This window comes from Zonotrichia albicollis, chromosome 2 (assembly GCF_047830755.1).
Source record: "Zonotrichia albicollis isolate bZonAlb1 chromosome 2, bZonAlb1.hap1, whole genome shotgun sequence".
Lineage (NCBI taxonomy): Eukaryota > Metazoa > Chordata > Aves > Passeriformes > Passerellidae > Zonotrichia > Zonotrichia albicollis.
Genome location: NC_133820.1, coordinates 58203522 through 58226146, shown reverse-complemented (window position 1 = coordinate 58226146; position 22625 = coordinate 58203522). Strand labels below are relative to the sequence as shown.

Below are 22625 nucleotides of genomic sequence, written 5' to 3'. Positions count from 1 at the left end.
AACACAGTTTAAGTTTCTGCTGAAGAAAATTGCCAGCAGGCAAAGGTCATTTGGCTTGTCCAGAAACATATTTAACACATATTTTACCTTGACAATAACCATATTCGTTGCTTCTTCAATGACCCTCTTCCTGTCTGCCTTGTTTTTAGAAGATCTGTTAAGTAGATTATTTTCTAGGAAAAAGTTACATTTTCAGAAGTACATATCTCCACATTCTGTGTCTGACTGTCCCCAGGCTTTGTTTATGATAGTATATTTGTCTGAATTGGTAAGTGTTGGAAAGTCAGTGTTATGAACCCAGTTAGGAGTTTATGATCTTCACATTAATGCTGTCATGCAAATCTCCTTCTCCATGATCAATGCTTAGATTTGAGTCTCCCTTTTTATGACTCTTTTTTGGATTGCAGCTATATCTTCTCCAGTATTTCCTACATACCAGAGATCTCAGCTACACTAAACCATCCTAAACCTGTGATCCAACAGCCAGTTCCTCCAGCAGGGAACCCTGGGTCATTCCTTAGCCTCAGGGAAACTGAATTCTTCCCCGAATGCCATGGGATGCAGCAGAAGTACGCCCATCACTCTTTCAAATTATAAAACAATACCCGTATGTGGGTAAGAGCTTTGCCTGTGGCAGTTAGAGAACACCTGTAGGATGTATGTATAATGGAAAGATCAGAGGTAATTCCTCCAGATTCCTCAGAATGCATCAGATGAGCTGTCTTTATGCAAAGGTAAGAGCCACGAATTATCCTGATAAAAATCGTTTCTGGCACACATGGAAATCAGAACATCTCTGTGAGAATGTGCCACCCAGGTCCACAGCAGTGCTCCATTCCTGTCGGGCAAACAGAAATCATTCTTCAGGGAGAAGACATCTCCTTCACAATAGCTAATGTTTTGCCAGGTGAAGGAAGATGTAATAAGTTCTTTGAAAGTCCAATGAATCTCCAAGGAATTAAAGAAAGTAGAGTTTCTGTTTGTGACAAACTCTGTGGAGTTTTCTGTTGTTTTTTTTTGGTTTTTGTTTTTTTTTTTTTTTTTACCTGAGTGTAAAAGATGTGTTTAAATTGGGACAAAGACATTTCTTCACACAGCAAGCCCACGTGGGACATAACTGCTTGCCTTCATAAACAAAGTGAGATGCAAAGGGCTCAAAGAAGTGCAACAGGTTGTCATTCAAACAGTAAGAGGAAACAGCCTTCCATTGAGCTGTTTCTCACTCTAAAAACAGCAGAAGAAATAAGTTCTTCAGCATGTCCACAACTTCACAGATCCTCAGATTCCCTCTTACTGAGGGTGGCTATGTCTTTATTTATAGCAGAAGCTGCCTATAGCCTTCTGTCATGTGCTTCTGGAAGCTGGTCCCCACTGCCCTATCTGGAGACTCCCACCCCAGCTGAGATGGCAGCCAGGAGTCATTAAATCATACACCATGCTATTTCAGATGCATTTGCAGAAACTCCAACTTACCAAAGTTTTCAGCTTAGTTTGCAAATATGGGGAGAGGGAGAATTTGCCATTTCTCTTGATATTATGACCCTTTACTTACTTCTTCTCCCTTTAAATACTGTGTGTCTCACTTCTGGCTTAAATCAAAATAATTTCAGCATCCCACCTGTTCTTGTTATCCAAACTGCACTGCATGAGAGAGCCTGTAGCATTCTGCATTTTCTCTCTGTGGGAAAACTTCACCATTGGGCTATCACAGTTTTAACATGGAAGAGATCTGCTCTGTTCATGCCATCTGAAAAGGTCAGTCTGCCTGAGAAGTAAGTGCCTCCACAAGGTTATCTGTGTGTCTTTCCCCATCAAAATTTAAGCCTTTAATCACAGATTCTATATTTCTGTGGGGTTTTTTTTTCTTTTTTCTTTTAAAATTAATCTCTGACACTACCATTCAACTCTTCAGTGGATCTGAAACACAGCAAGTCAGTGTATGTATATTATTTTATACCAGGTGAAGAACTGACCCCCGGATTCTCCCCCTTCTGACTTCTCATGTTGTAGTACCTGTGCTCATAAGATACTGAATGCACCTAAGAGTTCTTTAAGCACTAGTTTATACAACTCATCTGAATAAAAATATCACTTTTTATACCATTTAAGTCTTAAACATTACATTACATCCCTTCTTTGGAAGTGCTCTGGAAATTGGCAGCAAGAAAACAAATGACACATGTTTTTGCTCAGCTGACCCAAATGGAAATTGATTTATGGCTCAGATGTACAGTCGAGACACCTCAAAACTCCCCTGATGCCTACAATGGACTAAAATCCTGATCTGACTTGACCTGCTAATATTCAGCTGGAGGGTTAGGCTGGAGAGCTTATTCAGATTCTCATGCTGGATTCCCTCCAAACCCAGCTGACCTCTCTTTTTAAGGCTGGGTTGCAGCTGCAAACAGAATGTGCAGAGCCCTCTCTGAAAATAGTTGTCTTTGTTGTGACTCAGATATTTAGATCTTTTTTCAGTAGCATCCTTATTTGATTGACTGATGTGCCTGAAAGTTATTTCTGAATCTGGGTTATTTCTATTTGTGATGTAAGATTCTAGATGCTGTGTAATTGTTAAGTTCATTCTTTTATTTGATAATTTTTTTTAATCTAAAATTGGGATCAAACTGTTCTGTTGTGTAAAATCTGTATTTGTGTCAGAAATATTGATGGTCACCAGCAGACTAAGGGCGTCTCCCTCATGTATTAAATTACATTGCTTAGAAGCATAACAAGTCAACACCATGCTCTCCTGCACTGTTACTTAGAGAATTTTTTAGGTCTCTTCTTCTTTTCCTGTTAGAAAAACACAAGGCTGTTCAGTAACACTTTCCATTTCGGCTCACAAAAGAAAGAAAGGATAATCTGAATTTGCCTGCTCTTACACATTGATGTCTTGATCAGCTCTGGGAAAGCTGGTCAAACTTTCTCATTCTCTTTAGAAATGTGTGACATGCTGGATTCAAGAACAAAATATAAAAATGACCACAAAGGCTTGTAAAAATCATTGTGCATCCGTAAATACATGAAATTTCAACAATAGTACATGGAGGTTCCTGAAGAAACTTTGATAATTAAAGACTAACAGTGTGGGAAGATGAGTGATATTTGCTATCCAAGAGCTCCTGAAGTCATGGAGGCCTGTGTGTGGACCTGGGTTCATGTGCATGTGTGCACCTATTCATGAAACTTTGAAATAATTATAAAGGCAGTTTCAATCAGCCTGCTTTAATTGGAAAAGCTGGAAAGATCAAACTCAAAAATTACCCTCAACCACATGAGCTGACTAATCAAAATAATGTGCTGCATGAGCCTGAAAGTTGGAAGAAAAAAAATAAATGTCTGGGTTTATATGCACCTTTTTTTGGCACTCAAAACACATCTCAGAGAAGCTACCTTTCCCTCAGACACAGACACAGGTGCCATGTTAATAATTACTGTGCTTTCATAAGGATCGTTTGGAACCAAGAGCAATTCAATTTTTAAAGAGTAGGTGGTGTTCCCCTTGTCAGAGCTTTACGGTACATAATGTTTTTTTTATATTATCTCTGTATTCTCACAGGGATTAGCAAACATCCTTCTAAAGTAAAGATAAACACTTTGGTTTGTGTACACTGCGTTTATGTTGGAGTTGTGCTTTTAGCTGTTGCTACAGAAACAGATGCTAAGATGTGGTAAATTTATGCTTTGAGAAATGAGCCTTCCTTCACACACATGCAGAGACAAGGGCTAGAAGAGAGAATTGCTTTATCTACAGTGATTAGAAAGATCAGTGTAAGTATTTTTCATATAAGACCATTAACTTTCTTGATACTTTTTTCCAATAATTTTTAAGAGGGCAATTCTGGAAGATGTGTTAAAGCAAGTTTTGAACTGCAGTAATTATTTATTTTTATTTTAATTAATAACAGTGCATGAATATTCTTTGTATTAGACTTGCAGCAAAGACCAGCTGTTCCCTCAAGAAGCAGTGTCTTTGTTAGGTGCACTGTTGAAATTTATCATAATTTCCTGCTCCAAGTATTTTGCAGTAAAACATGATTTAAAAAGGACCAGAATATGGAAAGCCATTAGAGTAACAATAGGCACGTAGTTAGTTCTTCTTCTTACCCTCAAAAATCAAGCACAAGAGAAAAATAGCACAAGCAAGAAAATAGCACAAGAGAATAAAAAATACTTGAATATGCAGAATTTTTTGTGTGTGTTGTAAACAAGGAGAAAGCTCTCAGGAATGTTAGAGGAGATACTATATTTTTGCTTAATTTGTGTCTGTTTCTCAAAACCTAGAGGTATAGCCACTGTACTCAGCAACATCTCAAAATATGAGTTGACTAATTTCTTTGGGGCAAGGCAATGAGGTATGAAGTAAATGACTATACAAGGTCCCATTCATGAAGCAGCAGCTCACTCTTTAAGCCTAAGGTACTTCTGTTCTATTAAGGAGAGCTAGACTTCTTAATACGAGCTATGAGCTCCGTCACAGTGCATAATAGATCAACATGCCACACAGTAATTAGAACCTTGACTAAATAATGGCAAGAGGTTATAGGATCTATTTCAGTTTCCAGTCCCATAGAGGAAATAATTATAAGATATTCTTTTACTCTTACTTTTCTGAAGGCATTTTTTTTCCAACAGTATCAGATGTTTATGTTACCTTTTTATTTTTTTGTGGTCTTACTTCACCAATTTTCATACCATTTAATGATCAAACAGAAAATTCACTTCTATCAACTTATAAATTTAAACATATCCCAAATAAAACACAGACAAGCAACACCAGCATAGTAATTATCTAAAAAAATTCCTTGCACCCTGCTAGGAACAAAAATAGCCTTCATACAAATCTGTGAGCAAAGTAATAAAATCTGATGGGATGGGGGTGGGGAGCTTGTTCTCCAGTGAGACAGACTACTGAATTGGAACATGGTGAAAAACATACTCATCAAGAGCATAGGAGATTAGAAGCATCTTTCACATTGACCAAGCCTGCCTACATCCAGCCATAATAAATGTTTCAGTAGCAGAGACTGACCATAATAGTATTTTTGGAGGCTTAATGCCAAACCTGAAACAGGGTTCTGTAGGACTTTGTCCAATTTCTTAATTTAAAAAATGCAGCATTCATTTAAAAATATATTTTTAGCTGCAGCACAACAGCTTTGTTGCACTGAACCATTTTTTTTCCTAACTTTCCTAAATGCTTGATAAACTTCCAGGTTTATTAAAATCATTTTACAGAACCATGAAGTGACTGTAAATCTCCCTTCAGCTCCTTGATAGAGGTTGTTTCAGTGTAGGTCTTCTACTTTGTGAAGTTCTACTTCAAGAAGTTGTTTGTTGGTTAAAAATGTAATTTTTGCCATGCCATTACGCACAACTTACTCTCTTCTGCTTCGGGGCTAAACAAGGAGAGACCCCAACAGCACAATGGCCCCATAGTATGGACCAACAATTTCCTTCCCACTCTTTTCCTCCACCCTGAGCTTCTTGAGGAGAGGAGAGGATAAGGGAGCTGAGTTTTTTCAGCCTAGAGCAGACATGGTTTCAGCAGAACAGCATCTTCCCAGTGTCTACAGGGAGGTTAGCAGGGTGATGGAGACAGGTTCTTCAAAATAGTGCATGGTGGGAAGAAGAGACCCATGGACACGAGTTGGAACATGAGAGTTTCGGCTGGAATTTAAGGAGAAAAGTTTTCATCATGAAAAGGCAGAGTCACAAGTTTTCCAGAGAGGTGGTGGAGTGTCCATCTTTGCTAGATGCTACATGAGCACTGAAAATTTATCTGCCCTTACATTACACAAGTGCTGCTTGAACTGAGTGCTGTGCAAAAAATTGCAAATCCTTCTGGACAAGGTGATTTTGGGGCAAAATGCAATCGACACTATGACTTCTCCTGAAAGTTCTCTCAGGGAGGAATAAAAAAAAAAAGCATGAGAGTAAGGAACACTTATGAGAGAATAAATAAATACAACTCTAAAGTGGAATCTCTGGGTTTCCCATTACAGGTGAATGTGCATGTGATACTGAGCTAGAGAAGTTGGCTCATTGCCACTCCATGGTCTGTCTCTGGTTTGCAAAGCACCAGGCACAGGTTCAAAACAGTTTTTCTTCACTCACACTGTGACAAAAACTGAGGAGTAGGTCCATGGCAAGAAGAACACTGGGGACTTCCCTGGTTCTCCATCCTGACTAAATGGGAAGAACCTGACTGAGAGGCATTCTGCCACCATCTGTATTGTATTCACTCTCTTGGTTATTATCTCAGACTCTGCTTTATACCACAATCAAGCAGGAGGTATTTCATGAGCATTGACTTTGAGAGATTTATGATCTTTTCTAGTACTTGCACCTTATTCAGCTCAGGGAAGCTAAAGAAGCCATATTTTGTTTGTAGAGTTTTTTAATGTTGATAATCTGTAGGCTTATAACTAATTGAGTCATTGTCTTTCCAGATAGGCATAAAATTTACTTTTTTTCTGAATAATTTTTCCTTACAGGTAAAAAGAAATGTTAGTCAATAATAAAAAATATAATTTACAATGAGTACACATTTTTCAGTCTTTTAATGTGGTAACATTATATTTTAAAGTGGAAATACACATCTCTGAGGACTCCAAGGACAATTTTTGTCCAGCAATAACTAGAGTGGGAATGGGCACAATCCACTTATTATGTAGAAGACTCTTCAGGAAATATTGAAAAATCTCCATTACAGAAGGGCTCTGTGAGTTTTACTTGCAGAGCTGTTTCCTGATGTAGCTGCCTTAGGCACTGAGCACACTCCTTTGGCTACATGGAGAATTCGGCCTTCTAGTGAGGGCTTCATAGGGGAACTAAAACTTAAGGACTAGCAAAGTAGTCAGTAAACCTTTGTTCCTGCAGTGGTTACTGTGATGTCATTCTGTACTTTGGAGCATCTGTCTGCTTTGCATCACTCTGCTGATGCATCCTTGAATGAATATGAGGGAGAAGTTGAGTTCCCTCAGCCAGATCTGGTCAGGAACTGCTAAATATCATGACGTTGAGAAGCCATGAGCTGGTCCACACTGCCAGAGATGCCATCATGTGAGCAACCTCCAACACCTGGAGTCCATGACAGCGCTAAGAGGAATTTAAGCTGCCATGTAACCATCATTTGCCACCATGAGCCTCAGGCAAAGCAGCTGGGACACACAGGCGAGCATGGAGACACTGCCATAAACTGCACTTTCTCTTAAGCTGCATTTTTCATTACCCTCTTCTGTTTCTCTCCATAGAAGTCATTCATGCTAAGGCTAATGGCTAAGGTTTGACCCATCAACCCCAAAATCCATATGAAAACCTGCTGAATTTATGGCTCATACCACCTCAGCTTATGGGACTGCTCTGTCAGGGAAGAAACCACTGGTGACACCCACCAGCACCCACCCACAGACCCCTGACTTTTCTGAGGACTCCCTGTTCTGGTGTTTTCTGCTAGTGACACCATAACTTACTATTGTACACTACAAATTGCTATAAAAAGAGCAATGGTTAAGCAACCCTTTAACATGTGTGGCTAGGGATGACTGTACAAAATGCTTTTCAAAGGATAAGAAGTATGCCAGTGCTTGCTTTTCCAAGTTACTGAGCCTGTTTATAGGAAACCTGAGGTGGATTTGCAGTAAGAAAACCAAGACAGAACATGATTCTTAGCCAAATAAAAATGCATGAATAGCTTCCATGGGGGCTTAATGTAAGCCTTTTTATGAGAGTGCACAAAGTGGCAGGAACAGATGAACACTTAAGAAACAAAGATCTCGCTCACATTCTGATGTTCCTAATCATGAATGACCAATTGAAAACAAAAATACTTCATGTAGGACAGTGTCTTAGACCATGAAGGGTTTTTTCTCATTTTCTTTAAGGATTCAGGTTGCCTTCTTCAGTTTTTGCTGTAATAAAAGGTGACCTTTTACATAATACTGCAGTAGCATCTAAAACTAATTTATTCCATTACCTCAATGTTAGCATGTTCTTACATTTTTAAGAAGCTAAACCAATTTTTTTAATCCAGTGAAAAATAGTTAAAATGGCGCAATTCTCATGACAGAAAAACTGATCCTTTCATATTATCCAGCCACAGCAGTGACATAAATCTTACCTTTACATTTAAGTCACTATTGTGCCCATAATCTCTGAATAAAGGACCCTACTTTTATAACCTTCACAAGTGGAAGGTTACCTGCTTTCGTCCCTAGTTTTCAGTTCCTTGTGAGTGAACTGAAATTCCTCAAGGGAAGAGCATTTTACCTGGAATAAGTTGAAGTGGGCTAGCAACAGTCAGGAAAACATCTGGCTAGAGCCAGTAGTGAACAAACATTAGGCGCTGCAATAGAATGGAATATGAACAAGTACCCCTAATTTATGAGGACTGTTTTTATCACCCATCTGTCTAAGCCAAGTCTTAGAGATACTCTCATAAGAATCTTTTGTAGTACCAGACTCTCCTTTGAGACCAACATTGTCATCTGCTGTCCTGGAGCTTCTGTATATTACTGTGAGAGCACTAGTTAGGCTGAGTGAAGATTAGCACCAGCCTCAACATTTAAATAACACTTCTGTTCTGGGCTCTCAGTCCTACCTATACAGGGAAAGACACAGGCCCTTGAAAGCATGCAGAGGACAAAACTATTTGCAGAATCAAGTGCTTAAACGCAAGTTCATCAGGTAACTGAAATATATATGCTAATGAAGCAATGACATTGATTGGCCTAAAAACCACCCTGTAGCGTACCTACTCAGTATTCTGAAAGTGTATTTGGGTTTCACACACTCGATCAGGGTAAAGAGCGGCCTTTTGCACCCTCTTAAATGAGTTTGTGACTTCATTAACTTTACTAAGTGCAATAGGCTAAGATTTCCAATGCAGATAGCATTTCATGGCTCTAGCAAATTGAAATTGCAACAAAATGGCAAATAAAGCTCTATCTTGTGACAAGAAAAATATTAGCTAGTATCATACCTGAACATTAGCATTTAAATGTATTATTGTCTTCATAAATGTTTCTCAGGTCTCTTGAGAGTTAAAATTGTGCTTGATATATCAGCATGGAATTCCTTGAATATGTTTATTTTATGTTTCATATGATTATTATTTTATCTTTAAAAATACTGGAAGATATTGTATGTAAACACCAAAATAAAAAGCTCTGTTATTTTTACTCCAAAATGGATATATTTGCCTTACCTGAAGGTCTGTGAGAAAAATGTGACAGAATACATGATTTTAGTTACTAATACCAATGATCAGCTATTATTCCTACTGGCATGGTGGAGTAAGGCTGAAACGCAGCTGACTGAAGACACAAACACAGCCCAAGTGCCTTGCATGTTGGTTCTGTAATCTAGCTTTCTCTCCTGCAAATCCCTTTCCATATATAGGGCTACTTGCAGTGCAAGGATCCACATTTCCCTGCTCCCTTCAGTGACACTCAGTGTGCAGCTCCCCAGGGAATGGCTATTCATAGCTCCCCATGCTGCTCACTGCAGAGTCCTGAAGATGATGCATTGATTGCCTTGAGGAAAACTGACAATTTAAAGCAAAACCACAGACACAGACAGACGCTTAGACACATGTGGGTGGCAGTGACATGGACAGAAACAGACTTCTCAGGATTCAAAGCTGGTGACAGACTTCAAAGGCTCAGTCTCACTGAATCAACACTGTACATACTGAAGCCTTTATTTAGCTGTTTTGGTGAAAGAATTAGCTCTTGCTTGATAATCATCTAAGATGCTAAACTTGTCCTCTGTAGTATTTTTTTATTCTAAAGAAATTTAAGTGTGTTTGTTTGGATGTGTTTCTCTCCGATGTGTCTCCTTGGCTGCTGAAGCCTGTCTACATGTTATTAACTGTGATCTGGAAAGTGTGGATAGGCACAGTCCTGAGATGGCAGCATTGATTAATTGTTTCCACTAAGAGACTATTTCCAAAGGTGGATTCCTGAGGGATGTTCCCAGTGATCATAGGGAGCATATGAGTGTCTCCATCTGCCCAGGGCACTCACTGTAACTCCCCCAATACCTCTGGCAAGAGCATGCGGGGAGCAGCTAGGTCCATTTCATGCCACCTCCTGTGACTTGGACTGCCTCAAAGAACAAGGTCAGGATAGGTAGCTATGTCCTGCTGGAGCTTGCAGGGCCTGTTCCTCGGCATGCACACATGCTGCAAACAACAGCAACTCTACCAAGATCTCAGATACAGAATATGGAAATATTTCAGTTTTGTACAGTCACTTCCCATGCAACTATCCTTTTTTTTTTTTGTCTGTGAAACCTTAAATGATTTAGAGAAGTTTCTTTTATTTGCATGTTTCCTTTGAGGGGTTTTTATCTTCTCTCATTGACTAACCAAGTTAAATGCCATGTTTCTATTTTGGAAACTTCTCTCTCTCTTTCCAAAACCAACATCCCAGTTTTTACAACATCCAAAAATTGCAGCCCCCACCACTTTTTATTCTCTTGCAATTAAGATGAATTTTATACTGAACTTGGAATTTTAAAAGGAAAATTAATTTTTTTAGGACTTGCTTAGAACAAATTTATGGTGTTCAGTTGCTGCTTTACGGCCAATGCCAGTGTACAGGGCTAAAGAGTGATCTGTGACACATGGTTGTGGAGAGCAACAGGTGTTATCTGCATCCATCCCTGGCCTCTCTCAGCTTTAGAGTTTGATAAGCAGGACCTAGATAGTGTGTCCTGGTGTGTAGTATTGTGGTGTCACCAGACCACAGTGAATGGGCATTGCTACTTCTCATTGTACAGACCAAAGTGATAAACCATAGTTGTATCATGACTTAGGAAACTAATATGTCAAAGAATAAGTTTGAAAGAGTGTGAATTCCACTATAAATAGGTCCTAGTTTTCCTAGTTAATTTTCAGCAGTGGATATGTAAAATGTTCTGCGTATGAATTGTCTGCTAGCTTTTCTAATCGCTCAGAGCAATAAGCCCTAATAACAGCTGAATTTAAAGTAGACAACCCTGAGGAAATTAGAAAATAGATAAATAATATAGATAATTAGATAAATAATCTTGAAGTGGAACAACTGAAAATAAATGATAGCATAATCCAGGATCTACATTCTACAAGATGTATCATATCTTCCTCTTCATTAATTAAGAGAAGTCCGAAGTACAATACATTCTTTTTTGCCAAAATTTTTAGCCCAGGGCCCATAGTCTGAAAATATCCTGTGAACTTGCAAAAATTCTTGTTTGGGCAATTTCATTCCATTCTTGCACATTCTTTCCCTAACACTGCTGCAGAGTTTAGCTACAGTGAAAGAGCAGCCTCATTTGTGCTTCAGTGGTTTACCCATTACTTCCTTTGCCTTTGTACATTCCCGTGCAGAATAGCAATCTCCAAAGCATCGGAATAGGTCCTCTCATCTCATTCATTCTGACTTTTCTCTGACTGCTGTGGTTTAGCACTCCCCTTTGGAGGCAGAGGTCAAATAAATCCAGTTTACAACCTCCATTTATAATTTTGAAAATTTGGGTTTTTTTCTTTTTTTAATCCTTTGCTTTTTTTGGTATTCTTCCTTCTACTTTTCCATTTAGTGTTCATGTCTAATTTCACTCACCACTCTGATGACTTCGACCATCTTTTCATTACCAAGGGAGTCTCAGTTACGCAGCCTTATATGCCATACTTGGTACTCTTTCTTTGTTTACCAAGAAAATCTGTGACTTGATCCCTACTCATGGCTGTTCTATGCTCTTGGCTTCCTGCTCATGGCTTCCATGCTCTTCATGCCTAGCCTCTTGGTGTCATCTTTGACTTTTTTGTTTTCTTCAGAAAAACCTATTGCTATGTCCAGATTTACCCCAGTTCTTCTATAATCCTCACCCATGACTACCCTCTAGCCTGTTTGCCATGTGTTCCAGAAATGCTCTTCTGGATCATTGTCTTTCCTTTTGCTATTGCAGTCAGGGCTTCCTCCACTGACTTTCCATCCCTCAGGAGCTGCCTTCTCTACCTGAGTAATGCTGTATTTCAAGATATCTCTCACTTAATAAGTATTTATCCTGTGTGGGTACTCCCACCTCTAATAAATATAGAGAAACTAATGGCCAGATATTCATGTCATTTTGGTCAAAACAACAGGTGTTTCCTGAATCTTGATGCAACAGCAGTCCATGGTTTTAACACAATTTTATGCCATTATTACCTTCTTCCAACAGCTCTTGAGGAGTTGTTCTCCAGTTCCAAGCAGAAAACATGCAAAGTATGGTTTATATATACACCTAGGTATACATAACACACAGGTCTCTGGAAGAAGCAGTGCAAAACTAAATCAGGCCACCTCTACAGTTCTTTCCTAGAACTATTGCACAATTAAATGTTTAGGACTATGTCAGAATTTTATTAAGTACAGTATCAAACACTATAAACAAGAGATGGAAACTGAAGATAAAAAGCTCAGCTTGGAGAACTTGTGCAATCAACTTGATGGAAAAAAAGTAAAATAATATGGAAGTCTTACTTAAGTGCCCAAAGTATAAGGAAGAACATTTCCTCAAATTATCAGAAATGTTGAAAGACTTTTCATCAGCAAAGCATGGAAAAAATAGTGCTTAGTACCTCGAGAGACCACACAGGTAGCTCTGTATAGTAACCTACCTCCTCAGTAGGAACAACCAGCAATGAAAAAGGAAACCCATGGCTGTATACTGAAAAGGCTGAATACAACTGCACTATCATTAAAAGAAAATGGAAATTTTTTCTGTGGAGCTATTGACAAAATATGTAGCCATAAGTAGTCATATACTGAGGAAATTCTAACTTTTTCTGGCTATGTACTGTTCTATCTCTTATTTACTTTCTGACCAGAATTGCTATGCTGATGAAGTGTGACAAAAGATCATGTTTCATGCAGGGAAACAAAATGAATTCTTAATCATATAGAGGAACAAATCTTGAAGAACTTTTACAAAAGGTTGGATGGGATTCTAAGCAGCCTGACCTGATTGCAGGTGTCCCTTCTCATTGGATTAAATGACATTTGAGGGTTCCTGCCAACCCAGACCATTCCATGATTCTATGAATATTGTTCTGGAAGTGCCAGAGGCACTGAGTAAGTTAGGCTTAATTTTCTGAGTTGAAATTCAGTCAGTAAGTGTTTCACTGTAAACAGTAATTCCATTCTTATACTACTTGTAAGACCAGTGTGGTCCACTGGAACAAACAATAATACCCAAAGCTGCAAAGTCTCCATGCTTGTTATCCTCCTCCCCATATTTCCACAAAACCTCTGACACCCACCAGTGTGACCAGACAGATTTTCACATATCTGTGAAAAAAGGATACAAGATCAGATCTGTGAAACGTTGCTCAGTCCAAAGGGGATCTAACAATTGTATATATAAGGCACTTCTTGAATGCATTCCTATTGTATAGTTGAAGTTTATGTCCCATTAAAGTTACAGTGTAATATAGACATGAAATATGCCTGCAGTTGGTACATCTGAACTGGTATTACTCCAGATAAATATTGATTTCAGGACTTATTAAAAAATAGGTGATTATAGGAACAATATCCCTACAACTTGCAAGTTCTAGTTGCCATTATAAAGACACTGTGTCTTTTAACAGTGCTATATGAGATACACTATTTGCTGAATGTGCTTGTTATGTTGGTCCACCATGTCAGGTAAAGCCAAACGATTACGTTGACAACATTGCTGTTAGTCAAAAAGACAATGCTGATAAAGGAATGCTTTTGTGTCATTCATAGGAGGGAGAGAAAGAAAAATCAAAACAAAGTGGAAAAAAAATCTCAAATTGCCACAAACAACACTTTGGGAGGCAGAAAACATAGCTGTCCACTGAGACAAAAATGTTAAATACCACAGAGGCTCAGTGTACTGGGATTAACTGTTTCAGGTGGGTAGGAATTTAGCAAGAAAGAGTTCCACTAGATGTGTGGTGGTATGACTTTAAATTTCAGTCAACATAACTGAAGTATGTGCCTAACTACTTTCCCAAACAGGATTTAATTTTTTTTTTTTTAATAAATGGTGATTTTACTAAATGTACCCGCTCTTCTGGAAAATACACTTTACATATCAATATTTTATCTTGACAAGAAAAATATTTGAGGGTTTAAAGAAAAGATTGGTCAACATCTGCGTGTGTTCACATTGTGTATTAATATGCATCAGTCAGATCAATGTTGCAGTGCTGTGCTAATGTCTGGAATTCACATTAAAATGGTGTCAGGAAGCCTGGAGTTGGAACAGTATTGATGGTAAATGGATATAGGTCATTTGGACCAGAAGACTCAGATTTGCCACGCTAGTAAAGCTAAGGGAAATCAATAAAGGAACAATCATAAGAAAAAAAAAAAGAAAAAAAATCACACTACTAGAAAAAAGGAAGAAGAGTGTAAACTGAAGTACAGATACAAAAATTAAGCTTCATTTTTCTTACGATCACTCCTAATAATTTGAAATTTTTTCAAGGTTTCACAGAAAGGAAAGTATTTACAAACATCTGTTTGATCTCATTAACTGCAATGGGTTTCAGTCTTGCTGGAAAACAAGTTGCAGAATGAAATTCCCATTCTGTCTCAGCACTCATTCCCTTCATCCTCCTGATCATTTCACTCCTTTAGAAATGCCTTTCAATCCAGAAATCTGTTTTGATTAGATCTATTCCTACAGGATGCAGGACACAGGAGCTCTGATAGAGGGACCCAAAACCTATCTGTCTGATCTAATAGAACTGTACTTATTTTTAAAAAACAGGTACTGGTCAGGAGTTTTGCTGGAACGGGGTGTAGAAAAGAAACTAGAAAATCAGTTTCAGAAAATCACTTGAAAAAGAAATATAAGTGTCAAAATACAACAGCTTGTGTTAAGTGAGGTACACTCAGAGCCTGACTTAAACTGAATCTCATTTCTCACCATTCTTAATGGATTCTTTGCTCCTCTTTCTGATTCCACAGACTCCTTTACAATACAAAGCATTTCTGTTTATCAGTCACTTTAGTGAAGATCTTTTCATAAAACTTTTAGCAGAGTATAACATTTGCTATGAGGGAGTCTGACAAATGTTTTACTAAAATCACCACCAAATATAGCTTCACTGCCTCATCATTTTGTTTTTATTGGAAAAGGAAAACATTTAGCTTGACTCATAAGATGTATTTGTGTTGCATCTATTTTGCTCACCATATTTATTGTTGCTCTGCTCAAGAGACTGTTGAGAACTTATATTCTTCTTCAGTTCACTGGAAGGCTTGCCTCATTAGAGCTTATGTATGGAGTCACCCAAACTACATTAGCCATCTTAAAGTTAAGGCTTTAGCTAGACTGGTTGTCTAAACTCACACAATAGTCAAAGTATGACCTCTTCCATGTACCCTAAATGCTGTCCCTACAGGTATATCCTGGAACTGATAGCTCAAAACATCCTTTGTGTCTCTACCTATGGCAGCTTAAACTAGAGACAGCAGTTTTACCAGCTAACCTTGAGTAACAAGCATCCCCACTACGAAAAGCCTAAGACAAGATAATATAGTGTCACTTAATTTGAAATATGATGTAGTAGACATTTTGTTGTATGTGTGCAATAAACAGTCACAATATTCTAGTATTGCTGTAGCATAGCTGTAAGGCTGAACTGAACACAGAACAGACTCCAGCTATTTAGTTAAAACAAAATCCACACTGCATGCAACAGCACATAATGAGCACTAGCCTTATCTACAGCAAACTGGAATCCAGGTAACACAGAAATAGTCACTGAAATTGCTCCAGATTTGAACAAGGTCCTCAAGTGCTGTGCCAAGCAGCCTGAGTGGAGCCATGCCATGACAGCTGCACTGAGGCCATGGTAGGTGAGGGAAGACCCAAGGGCTGTTCAAGCAACAAAGTCAAAAGAGCAAGAGTTGTACATGTGAATGTAGCCAAATTTGTTATTTTCATGTACATCTTCCTCTGACTTCTTCTGGCCTTATTGTGTGATTCACAGTAACTTCCAACAAGTAGGACAGAACCATAATGTCCAAAGGTTTTGGTTAGAAGAATGCTGGGTATGGTCTCTACAGCTCTAACCATGTTGCCCTGACTACAAAAGCATTCTTGGATTTTCTGAGTTTAACTGGGTGAAGGGGTGCTTGCTTCCATCGTTTCAACTCATGCTTATAAGCTTTAAGACAGAGATGAAAGATGAATGTGACAGAACAGAAAGATCTTACAGCAAGCAAGCAATGCTGTTAACATAAACAGGATCTCTGCTCTAGAATACAAAGATCTACCATAATTGCCAAAGATACTTGAGAAGCTGCATATGCTTCAATGAACCACAAACAGCTGAAATTATTAATGGGAGGGACAAAATAGTTCAGAACTTTGGGGGTGTCTTAGTTTACACCTAGAAGTCATTTTCCATCCAACACAAAGACACACTTTATCAGCCTTTTTGTACCAATCTTACTAAAAGTTGCTTTATGATTGAGCACATGCCAAAAGCTGTTTGTCCAGTTTTCTGCACATGCCAGCTGATGCAAAAAGAAGAGGACAAAGACTTTGCTATGTAAAAGGCAAGACATCATGGAATTACTGAAGAAAGCATCTGCCAGGCATGAACCAGGACTTTCAGAAACAAGATGTGTTCAATATCTCACAACCCAGTATGGATCATTTAGCAGTCAATATACCATCAAAGGTTCTAAAACAAATAAACATACACCTTACCTTCAGAAGATTTTCCTGTGGTTGCATTATTACCTACAACAGAGCCAATGTTTCAGGAGCAGAGAAGGATGACTAATTCACACGTCATGTTCTGCATGCTGTCATAACCTGCCTGTCTTAACTGCAAGCACTTCCTTGAGAACGAAGCTAATGTTGTTATTTAGTACTAATATTATTAAATTTCTTGGCAGAGGCTTGCACAATCTGCTCTTATTTCAGTCACTCAACAAAGGCTTGCAAAAAAGATTCAAGAGGAAGTAATTTACCCATTCACAGATTAAAACTGGAAGTGCCAACTTAACACATTTTGACATTTGCCAGGCAGGAAAGTTTGGTAGGACATCAGAGAACCCTGACTATACACAGGTTCTTAAGCACATGGAAAGACGCATGTCCCAGCCTACTGCCTTTCAGGAGACCACCCACAAATTTTGCAGACAGGTACCAGGGAAAAGGGCATTGTTAGGGCAATATCAAGATGCACCTTCCCCTAGGTTGGTTCTTCTCTCCCATAAGGAGTAAGAAAGGCTGCTGACTATTTGCCAGAGGACACTGAGACATAATAAAGGTGAAATTCAGGTGGCCAAGGGCAGATGTGAGCTAGCATTTCTCTGCAAGCGGTTCTGTGATACTCACGCTCAGTTGTAGACCTACCGCAGCCCTCTGGGTGACTAGAGAGGAATCACTTAGTATGGTATTCATCTTATCCAAATTTAGACTCCTGCAGTATAAACATCTACATAGAAGCAAGTCACCCTGTGCTCTTTTTGTAGTCAACAGAGAGAAATAGATACTTCTAGGGTGCAATTAATCTCATCCTAAAGAAGACATCTTCCAGATGATTTATGCCTTAAAAGTACCTGGTTTTCCCTGACTATAAAGGGAGTCTGAGGTGATTTTTGCCATATGGACACCTCAGACATGAACAAATAATATATCTAGCAGAGCCATAAAGCCATTGATATTTCACACAGCCTGCAGTTAGTATAAATGTTTGGTCAATAATAACTCGAGCTGAACTCAGACGGTTGACCTAGAGGTGAATGGCTCTGTATTCCATTACTAAGTCTCTGAATCATCCAGTGTCTCTTTTCTTTTTAAGTAAGGTTTCTCCCTGGGTTTTAGATGTCACTTAATGGAATGTGGATATTAAATGTATGTAAATCCATAACATTTTTGGATAGAGCTGCATTCCGCTATGTCCCATTATAAACACAATCCCATCCTCCTCTTTGGAGCTGTCAATCTGTCAGGCAGAGGAGCCTGTGGACTCCCAAGGCAAATCCTTGTACTTTCAACAGACTGTTGTTGCCAAAATGAAAGTTCCCAATGAAAATAGTTCTTGTGTGGAGACTATCAGAGAGATCCACTTAAGCCATGTTTTTTATATCCTGGAATGATAGGAATTCCTTTGCCAAAAGTACTGCAGCTTGTTTTTTTCCCCAGGTTGTTAATTTCCATTTTATTCCTATTCCTATTCTCAGAATTCTCTTTTTTTTTCATATAAGTACCTTCTATCATTTTCACTTTTGTTTCACATTATTTTTCTGCATGTTTTTTCACATTTTTCATTGGAATTTCCACTTGAGTTATAAAATATTATCAGGGGTTTTTGCTGTTTGTTTTTTTTTTAAGAATTCTTGTTGCACTTTTCCTTCAACCTAGCAGTAAACTGCTGGGGCAGAATATCATTATTATTAATTTCAGTTTAAAGACATTAATGCACCTGGGTCTTCACCTAATCTTCAAATGCCAGGCACTGTTACTTCCCAGGTGTCACTTAGTGGAATGTGGATGAAAATCTCTGTTAAATTCACAGTACCTGTGTGTTAAACTGCTTTGCAATTTAAACATAATTCTACTGCAATACACACCCCGTGTTAGCTGATCTAGATAACCATCTTCACCAGCATCCAACAAACAGATCCAGAATTCCATCTGGTCTGATGGCTCTTTCAGTGACCCACTTCAGATGAAGGATTTTGCCATATCCAAGACACTTTTCGAGCCAAATATTTTTTTTTTTAAGTAGTTGCACAACAGACCTTGCTTTTTGAAGCTTTCTCTGCACTTCCACTGGGAAGATTGTGTAGCCTAGACTGTGCATAGAACACAGTGTTTCTCTTCTTCTGAGGATCAAATGTTATCTGAAACATTATCAAAAGAAATTATATAATCTCATTTGTACTGTAAGCTCCTATGTAAGTTTTAGGCAGAATGATATTATCAGTGACAGCGATTCTTCAAATGCAGATTCTTCAAATCCTTCAAATCCATATCTTCAGGGTTTTCAGCAGTTGCTTGAACTAGACAGAAACCAGTATCTCAAGCAGGTTACTTCTGCAAACCAGAGGAGTACAATTGAAAAATGGTGCTTTGGAGCTGCCCATCTCCAGGCATCTCTCTGAAATGCAGAATTTTCCTAGAGAATTACTTCCGATTAGATATTATCTACAATGTACCTGAAATCATATAACAACTGTAACTTCCCTGCTAAAATACACCTCTAGATCTATTCTTAAAAAACAGACTAATTCTTAGATTCTCTCCATTTGTTTCTTCAGAGATACAGACACTTCCAGAATTAGAGCAAGTCTGAAATTTTCTCTCCATTTTTCTGATGGAGTACTGACATTCATGTAATGCAAATCTTGGGGACTAGAACAAGAAATACTTTTCCTTGCATTTGTATTTTAAGCATATTAAAGTCTCTAGGCAAGTTTCCGCAGACATACCCAGATCCTTTTGCTGGACCAAACCTGTTCAAGCTGTGTTACTGATCCTTGCCCATCCTGTTGTGGGACTTGATGAATTTCTCACCCACCTCTCACACTCTAACTCACTTTCTGGGGAAGGATGTGGAGCAACTGACTGGTCCATGCAGTGTGTCATCAGGATGTGGGAGTAGGCGTAACATCATGCTGTGTAGCTCAGCCCATAAACACAGCCTCTCCACATGCAGTAGGATGGCTGCTGTGTCTCTGACATAATAACCCAGGACATCAGGTTGTCTCGTCTCAATGCTGCCAGAACTACTTGCTTTCTTCAATTTACAGGCATTTAGAGTTTATGTAGTTTAATCCAAATACAAAGGCCAATTTTATGGTTATTATATTCACCACAGTTGCCATAAAAATGCAAGTAAAACACATGTCTATGTCTTATTGAGACAAAAATGACGTTTTTGAGACTGGGTAATAGCTCACCACCTGTATTAGATACAAACAGGAAAATGAACCAATTTTTTCCTGTCCCACATGTCCAAAATGTGATATGGCTGTCAGATCATTTATTTTATTAGCATACTATAAATCCTAAAGAATAATAGGGAACCTGGGCCAGATCCCCACTGCTTTCAGCTGAGATGTGCCAATTTACCTCAGTGCAGGAGGTTCAAAAATACTTCACTTCCATTAGCTTGGAAACCAGTGTTTCCTTATGGAAACATTCCCTATCCTATAGAGTTACACATGATCCGGATGTAGTCCATTTCCTATTTGCCCCTGAGCACTTCTGGAATGTGATAACATAACAGTTGACTACATTATCACCTTTTATTTCCCTCCATTTTGTCATTCACTTGCCATTGCTCAGGAGAGGAACCAAAAACTGTAGAGGTGAAGCTGTGCAATGAGAAAGCTTGAACACTTTCTACCTTCCATTTTTCCTGGCATTCCTCCTTCCACTTTTCCTTCCTGATTTCCTTCCTTCTAGATACTCATTCAGGAAGAGAAATACAGTTTTTATCATAGAAAATCTGTGATAATTGACTAAGCTTTGTACTAAGCTTTGAAGATCTACTAACGTGAACACTACTAAAGTAGGGGTACGTATGTATAAGTATAGACCTATATATATAAACACAATTATTCATGCCTAAGAGTCACCAAGGAAATTTTTGCATTTGGCTTTTACAAATAGCTTTGATTAATGCCACTATTTTTGAATGGCCTGCTTTTTTTTCTACTCTCATCTCCCCAGTCAAAAACACATCTTTGGACTTCAATAGAAATGCTTATCTGGATCAAAGCTGTTCAGCTTATATGTTAGTTATTACAAGGGAACGCTTGCAAGAAACACAAAAGGAGTCTTTATTGCACTGAAATCTCCCACACTTATTCTCCCAAAATCTAGTCTCTAGATTTCATCACACAGAACAAATAAAAAATGGGAAGTGTACTTTGGATTATTTTTATAAAGACAGTTCTAAAAACTTTTCTATTTTTTTCTCATAGCAGATCATGTACTGATCCTGAATTGCCACATCATGGGGCACACGTCTTGTCTTCAGCTGCATTGCTGAATGCAGCTTTTCCCTGTCAGACATGTCCAGAAAGAGATGACCTAGGAAAAGTGTAACATAAATTCACTCAGCAGACAACACTCCTGTTCATATTTTCAGTTTTGGTCTTCTTTTCTCAGAGCAGTTTGCAAAAGGTGAAATATTTTTATGTACAGTCAGAAGGAATAATGTCTACATGCTGACAATGGAGAATGAAGATTGAATGGACAGAAGTTTACAAACCAAGCTCACAATTAAATTTTTTTAAATTCAGAATAAGAAATGAGAAATGAAAATATGCTATTCAGGTAAAGACTCTAGCCACAGCAGTGTTTTACCATGGGCAAGATAAGTGTCACTGCTTCAAGTGTCCAATAATTTCTTTATTAGACATTCATATTTCCAGAAAGCAATTTCTGACTTGCATTGCATATTAGCTAGGGCATTATGTTAAATTCTATGACATGCAACTACTGACTTCTAAAAGGTTCCCCAAATTTATTTATTCTTTTCAACTGTGATGTTTCTGTAAGTGTGCACTTCCAAAGAAAGACGTTATTAAATCAATTCAAAATATGGTAAGACTTCCAAAAGAGAACAGAGACTAAATCAGGCACACTTGAAATTTAGCAATTCTCATTATAAATCAATTTAGGGAAAGAAAAATTAAGCCCATCCAAATTTCACAGATTCAAAATGTCTGAAATTAATTTAAATACCTTTGATGTTTCTGAGATTTTATTAGAAGCTCCAAATCATTAATGTTTCACATTTCTTTGTGATTAAATTATAGACACAAGGTCATAGTTTCATTTTGATTTTCTAAACACCAGTTGTCATTATCAGACGGAAAAGCAGGAAGGCAATGAATTTATGAATGGAAAGCGGTGCAATGTGGAAAAAGGTTAGCTTTCACTCAGCAGTTTGGATGTTTTTTCCTCAATGGATGTCTGAGTAAAAAAAATAAACCAACAAAGAAACAAACAAAACAAACCAACTCCCAAAAAAAACCCAAAACCCCCAACCAAACAAAACAAACAAAAAAACCCACAAAATCCCCAACTAAACAAAAAACCAAAACACAATAACAAACAAAAACCCAAATAAAAAACTTCATTTCCCGAATTCTGATAACTAATGTCATGTGGTTTTTATCCTTTACATTCTTGGAAATTTGATGCCTGATAAAGGGAAATCTGAATGTGCATTACTTTAAACCAAGCAGAGTTCACCAAATGCTCCAAACAGTCATAAAGATTAATATATAGCCTTATTAAAAGACTGATGCCAAATTTTCCTCAGCCTGACAGACCATACCTTCTGCTTTTCCTGTTGAACTCTCCCAGGTTCTTTTCAATTTGCCTAAGACATTCCCAAAATGTCATTGCTCTAGTTTTCATTGTCTTGGCTGCTAGGACAGATTCCAAGTACCCACCTAAGCCTCACTGGGCAGAAAGGCTGGATCTTGTACCTTCCTCACAGCAGCCTGATAGTGCTTCCCAGAATAAGATTTTCCGTTTCTGCAACACCTTCACATTTCTGACTCACTCCATATGACATCCATTCTCCATTTCTATTGTATGGCTGCTCCATGGCCTTTTACGTTTCGTCTCACTGA

General features: G+C 38.2%; 1 long non-coding RNA gene across 1 annotated transcript in view; it reads right to left on the bottom strand.

Moving 5' to 3' along the window:
- The window catches only part of LOC141728332 (uncharacterized), a 55947-nt gene extending 39090 nt beyond the window's left edge, over nt 1-16857 (bottom strand). Inside the window, exon 1 of the long non-coding RNA XR_012579253.1 lies at nt 16726-16857. This is a non-coding gene — a long non-coding RNA (uncharacterized LOC141728332). The remainder of the gene's footprint in view (nt 1-16725) is intronic.
- Between the last annotated feature and the right edge of the window lie 5768 nt (nt 16858-22625).